Source organism: Papio anubis, chromosome 13 (genome assembly GCF_008728515.1).
Source record: "Papio anubis isolate 15944 chromosome 13, Panubis1.0, whole genome shotgun sequence".
NCBI lineage: Eukaryota > Metazoa > Chordata > Mammalia > Primates > Cercopithecidae > Papio > Papio anubis.
The window spans coordinates 10481796-10488263 of NC_044988.1; the positions used below are offsets into that span (position 1 = coordinate 10481796).

The following is a 6468-nucleotide window of genomic DNA, read 5'->3' on the forward strand; positions in this document are numbered from 1 at the left end:
GTGACTTTCAAACACAAAGTTGGATTTTTTCACTCCTGCTATATGCGTGTTGGAAGCTGCTGAGTTTCTGCTCCTTATCTTGTTATTCCAGGACTGAGGTAGACAAAGCTTTCTCAATTTCAAGGTTGGGAAATTGTGAGCTGTGGCCGAATCTGGCCTGCTATTGTTTTTGTAAATCAAGTTTTATTGAAAGGTAGACATAGTTATTTGTTTATGTACCATTTTCACACCTCCACAACAGGATTAAGTCGTTGTGATAGAGGCAGCATGGCCCACAGTGAGGATAATCTTTACTTTCTGACCCTTTACAGAGCAAATTGGCTGATCCCTGGTCTATGTGAAACAGTGATCTGTGGCAGAAGGAAGCGAGACAGAGCAAACTGTAGGCTGGTTCTCAGAACTTCTGCCCAGAAGTGACACATGCTCGTTTCTACTCCCATTTCTTGCACTAAAGCAAGACATGTGACATGTGGCCCCTCTTGATGTCAACAGAAAAGGGGCAGGAAATCAGCTGATTCCAACATAATTTGTATTTTATTTGTGTCTGTGTCTGCATTCTTGGTTGCAAACAACAGAAGTGTACTGTGTTTAATTTAAAGAGAAGGAAGATTTATGTGAAGGTTATCAGGGAATCATGCACTTGAGAGGAAGGCTGAAGAAGGGGACTCTGTGGGGTGCAAGGACACAAAGCCACAGTCCCACTGCAGGGACAGCCTCTGTGAGCTTGCCCTCTGGCATTGCCAGCAGTGGCCCTTCTCCACAGCACTGCCTGGATCTCTGAAGTCACTGTGAGTAACTTTAATTGAACCTCAGCCTGGATGTTACTCCCTCAAGATTAAAACTGCTTGGGTGGGTGCTGCTTATTGACCACATTTAAGGCATGTGGCCATGTGCTAGCTGCTGGGAGGGTAATGAATAGCAAGACTTTTTCATCTTGGTAGGAGGAAGAGGCCCTGCTTCCCTAGAGACTTACGAGCAGAGGAATCTCATCGACATAGGAGGCCATGCTGGGAGGCCTGGGAAGCCTAGGAAGCCCTGTCGTTATTCACGCGAATGGTCAATTGCTTGCAGTTGGAAGCTGGGTAGGAAGTCTGGCAAACGTCGGCATTGCTTGTGCTTCAACTTCTTAAGTGACATTTTCCTACAGGACGCCTTCAGCAGGCAGTCTGGAAGGATCAGAAGAAGATGGGAGAACTTCCTTCCTGCTCGCCACTTAGGGGCCAGAATGACCTTTGTTACCTGGACTTTTCCTTTTCTCCTCCTCATCATTGTTCTATCCCCACTAAGACCAACATTATTCTGGAAATATTAAGTTAGAAATCTAGTCATGGCCAATGTGAGAGAGGGACAGGGATGCATACAGGAATCGAACCGAATACATCTTGTGTTGTCATTCCCTGTAGGTGCTTCTGCTGGTGTCAGTCATTGGGACTGGATTATGTCTAAGCATCTTCAACCTCACAGGGGTAATTTGAAAAGTTGAGGTGGAGTTTGCTTTTGAAGAGATAAGCTCATCTGATGCAGAATCCAGCCTTGATGGGGATCGGGGGTCACTCCAACTAAGGCCTTCACAAATGGTCTTCAACTGGAGCCCTTGGGTTCATATCCAAATGAAATTATTAGTCTAAATGATTGAAAGATAATAATATCTATTACACAATTAAAAACCAGATCATACACCTGCAAATTCATGTTTTAAACTAATCTTCCATGTGGTGAGTGACACAATTATATTGGGTCATACCTTTTTGCATTAAAAATATTAACTTATGGCCAGGTGCAGTGGCTCATGCTTGTAATCCCAGCACTTTGGGAGGTCGAGGCGGGTGAATCACAAGGTCAGGATTTCAAGACCAGCCTGACCAATATGATGAAACCCCATCTCTACTAAAAATACAAAAATTAGCCAGGCATGGTGGCACCTGTAGTCCCAGCTACTTGGGAGGGTGAGGCAGGAGAATCGCTTGAACCTGAGAGGTGGAGGTTGCAGTGAGCTGAGATCGTGCCATTGTACTCCAGCCTGGGCAACAGAGTGATATCCTGTCTCAAAAAAAAAAAAAAAAAAAAAAATTAACTTCTGGCCGGGTGCGGTGGCTGACACCTGTAATCCCAGCACTTTGGGAGGCTGAGGCAGGCAGATCACCTGAGGTCAGGAGTTCAAGACCAGCCTGACTAGCATGGTGAAACCCCGTCTCTACTAAAAATACAAAAATTAGCCGGGTGTGGTGGTGGGCGCCTGTAATCCCAGCTACTAGGGAGGCTGAGGCAGGAGAATCGCTTGAACCCGGGAGGCAGAGGTTGCAGTGAGCCAAGATTGTGCCACTGCACTCCAGCCTGGGCAACACAGCAAGACTCCATCAAAAAAAAAATTTTTTTAACCTGTATGATGCAAGTATTTTAACCTCAATTTTAACCCCATTTTAGTATTCCCTTTGTGTGTGTGTGTGAGTGCAGAACCTCAGGATATGGATGTGGCCTGGAAAATTCTTGGCCTTTAATGCTTTCCTATCTGAGCTGACTAGAGAGAAGAGATCTGGATTCTCTAAAGGACATGAAGCCCAGGAGCAGGCAGAGCTAGTGTGATGTTACAATTTGGAGTCAGCGTTCTAAGGACTTGAAAGTCTGTTTGTCAGGATTGAGCTTGGATGTGGATCACGAAAGACTGCCTTCTACCCAATCAATGGTCAAAGACTTTCCAAAGTGCCAGACACTGGATGGCTTGTTGCTGCACTCACTTGGACATGCCTCATGAAAACCATCTTTAAAGTCTCTATTGATGATGTCAAACATGTTCAAAAATGACTAAAAGAAGATAGTGCATCTGAAGTTGGTATTTTGTCAGCAGGTCGCCATGCTGTACGGATCGCATAGTTTTTGTAAGATGGTGGCTGGGCACTGGAGGCAGGGCTGGATGGCAGCAGCCTTCCTACGGCTATATAATGTGCCATGGCCAGGACAGGAGAGGGCAAGCTCAGGCTAAGTGAGATCCCAGATTCCCAGGTGGGAGCAAGACAGTTGACTGGCAAGACAGCCAAAGGTCCCAAAAGGAATGAAGTAGGAACAGGCAGGGACCGCAAGGGGGCAGACTTTTCTTCTTCAGCTCCTCTCAGCCTGAAAGGCTAATACCACCACCTGGTTCTGGAGCCCATGCGGCACCAGAAGGTTCCATTCAGCAGGCCCTGCCCACCTGCCTGTGGAGAGGAGGCTGGGTTTCACAGCTGGCAATCCAGTTTCTTGCTGGGACCAGGACCCTAAAACCACGCCTAGATTCCTTGAATTCTAGACCCAGTTCCCCATCCCCTCAGCCCCCGAGTGGCATCCTGGGTCTCAGAGTTGCTTTTTCAGAACCTTATTGCTGCCAGCCAATCTGACTTCTGTTATCTCTGAATCATCTTCTCCCATTTCCTCTGCAAAATCAGCCCTCCTCAAAGGCCAAGATTAAACTTGTTTACTCCAAAGAAAATGAAATCAGGATTTTTTTTCCATATGAAATAGAAAATCATTTATTTAAAGTATTTATTTTTTCTAGGACAAAGTGTAATTTAATTTAATTGAATGCATTTTATTTATGTTATGTTATTTTATTTATTTTAAGTTCCGGGGATACGTGTGCAGGATGTGCAGGTTTGTTACATAGGTAAATGTGTGCCATGGTGGTTTGCTGCACCTATCAACCCATCACCTATGTTTTAAGCCCAGTATCCATAAGCTATTTTTCCTAATGCTGTCCTTCCCCAGAACCCACTCCCCAACAGGCTCCAATGTGTGTTGTTCCCCTCCCTGAACATGTATTCTCATTGTTCAGCTCCCACTTATAAGCGAAAACATGCAGTGTTTGGTTTTCTGTCCCTGTGTTAGTTTGCTGAGGATAATGACTTCCAGCTCCATCCATGTCCCTGCAAAGGACATGATCTCATTTTGTTTTACGGCTGCACAGTATTCCATGGCATATATGTACCACATTTTCTTTATCCAGTCTATCGTTGATGGGCATTTGGGTTGATTCCATGTCTTTGCTATTGTGAATATGGTTGCAATGAACATACATGTGCATAGTATCTTTATAATAGAATGATTTATATTCCTTTGGGTAAATACCCAGTAATGGGATTGCTGGGTCAAACGGTGTTTCTGGTTCTAGGTCTTTGAGGAATCATCACACTGTCTTCCACAATGGTTGAACTAATTTACATTCCTACGAACAGTGTAAAAGCATTCCTATTTCTCCACAGCCTCGCCAGCATCTCTTGTTTCTTAACTTTTTAAATAATCGCCATTCTGACTGGTGTGAGATGGTCTCTCATTGTGGTTTTGATGAAATCAGGATTTAAAAGAGATACCTGCACTCCTATGTTCATTGCAGTGTTATTCACTGTAGGTAGAATATGGAACCAACCTAAGCATACTCCAGTGGATGATTGGATAAAGAAAATGTGATAAATACACACAATCAAATATGATTCAGCCACAAAAAGAAGGAAATCCTGTCATTTGCAACAACATGGATGAACCTGGAGGACATTGTGCTAAGTGAAATAAGCCAGGCCCAGAAAGAAAAATACCACGTGATCTTAATTATGTGAAATCTAAACAAATTAAATACATAGAAGCAGAGAGAAGAATTGTGGTTACTCAGGGCTGAGAGTTGTGTGTGGGGAATGGGGAGATGTTGGTTACAGGGTACAAAGTTTCAGCTAACAGGAATAAGCTCTAGAGATCTGTTATACAACATGGTGACTATAGTTAATAATAATGCATTGTATACCTGAAAATTGCTAGACGAATGTTCTTGCCACTAAAAAAATAATAGATAAGTATTTGAGGTGATAGATATATTGATTAGCCTGAGTTAATCATTCCAGGATGTATACATTTGTGAAAAAATCATTTTTTTGTTCTTGCTTTTTGAGACAGGGTCTTACTCTGTTGCCTAGGCTAGAGTGCAGTGGTGTGATCACAGCTCATTGCAGCCTTTACCTCCTGGGCTCAGGAGGTCCTCCCACCTCAGCCTCCCCAGTAGCAGGGACTACAAGTGTGCACCACCACGTCTGGGTAATTTTTTTTTTTTTGAGGCAGGGTTTTGCCATGTTGCCCAGCCCATATTTCTCCAACTCCTGGGCTCAATTGATCTGCCTGCTTGGCCTCCCAAAGTGCTGGGATTACAGGTGTGAGCCACCATGACCAGCCACATATTGGTTTTACACCATACATTTATATACATTTTCATTTGTCAGTTAAAAATCCCAGCTGGGATGTAAGTTCATGTGACTGTGATCTGTATTGAGCCCCTGTTTTATTCTCCTTTCTGTTTCTGCAGAGGGGCTTGACCAGAAAAAGAGGCTGAGAGCTGCTTCTCTTACCAGGGACCTTCCCCAAGCCAGGCATCTCCAGAGATGGTGTGGAGCCTGGGGTAGCTTGTCCAGGCCTTTGGTCACCAGTGATGCCATTGCTCTTCCCCATTTCACGTCTGCTGTGGCTTGCTGCTGAGGCTGCTTTCAGACCTCTGGAATCAGAAAAGGAGGTGACTATATCAGGTAGCTCACATTTGCTTTTTATAAGAATTCTTTTCATGCTCAATTCTTTAAAAAGGTCCCTCCAAATATACATCACCTCGATCCCTATTCCACGTACTATACATGACTAAAGTTTTTGCCCTTCATCCCCACTCTAAAGGTGATTTATTTTTGTTGATGACAAATGAGATATTTTGGTTTCTCATTATCTACTTCATAAAAAAACAGAATGTTATTACTAAAAATTTAAATTCACAATTTTGCTTCGTTTAAAAAATGGCCTGCATGCAATAAAACAGAATCATCATATTTCATTGATGGAGGTAGCTGAAGGGTTATCACATCGAATCCTTAATTTTACAAATGGGGAAACTGAGGCACGCACGATCTTTGTACAAGCTACTTCTCTCTACCTTAGTGAGCTTGTCAATTCCCTTCTATGAACCACTTTTAGCCAAAGGATTAGCAAGTAAAGTTATTATTATTATTATTTTTTTGCTATGACTCCAGATGGGGTCCAAAGAGGAGTTTCACAGTCTCTTCTGTCTCTTCTCTGGGTTTTATGGAGACTTACTTTACCCTTCTGTGTTAGCCTCTTAAAAAACTGTGTCTACCTTAAAAGGGCACAGGAGAGGGTGAAAAGTATTTTTAAAAGGCTAAATAATCACATAGAAGTCATGCAAGTTGACGCATGAGCCAGCAAATGGAATGGTGATGTGGCCTTGGAGGCCTGATGGGTCCTCTCGCTGGCACGGTCCCTTTTGCTGCCGGTGCTCCTGTGCCTGCAATCCGAACGTCCGGGGCCTGGCCAAGGGGATCCTGGGGGCTCGAGGAACATGATGAGCTAAGAGGTGATGTGGGGTCCCGGATAGGCAGGCAGTGAGGTTGTGTGGAGTTGAATACACATCAGGGTGGGGGACTGACTGCCCATAATGCATTTAAAATAGTGCATTTC

The 6468-nt window shown here is 43.9% G+C and overlaps 1 pseudogene; it reads right to left on the reverse strand.

The window, feature by feature from the left end:
• Positions 1-6009: 6009 nt before the first annotated feature.
• Positions 6010-6140, reverse strand: LOC116270163 (annotated as a pseudogene).
• Between the last annotated feature and the right edge of the window lie 328 nt (positions 6141-6468).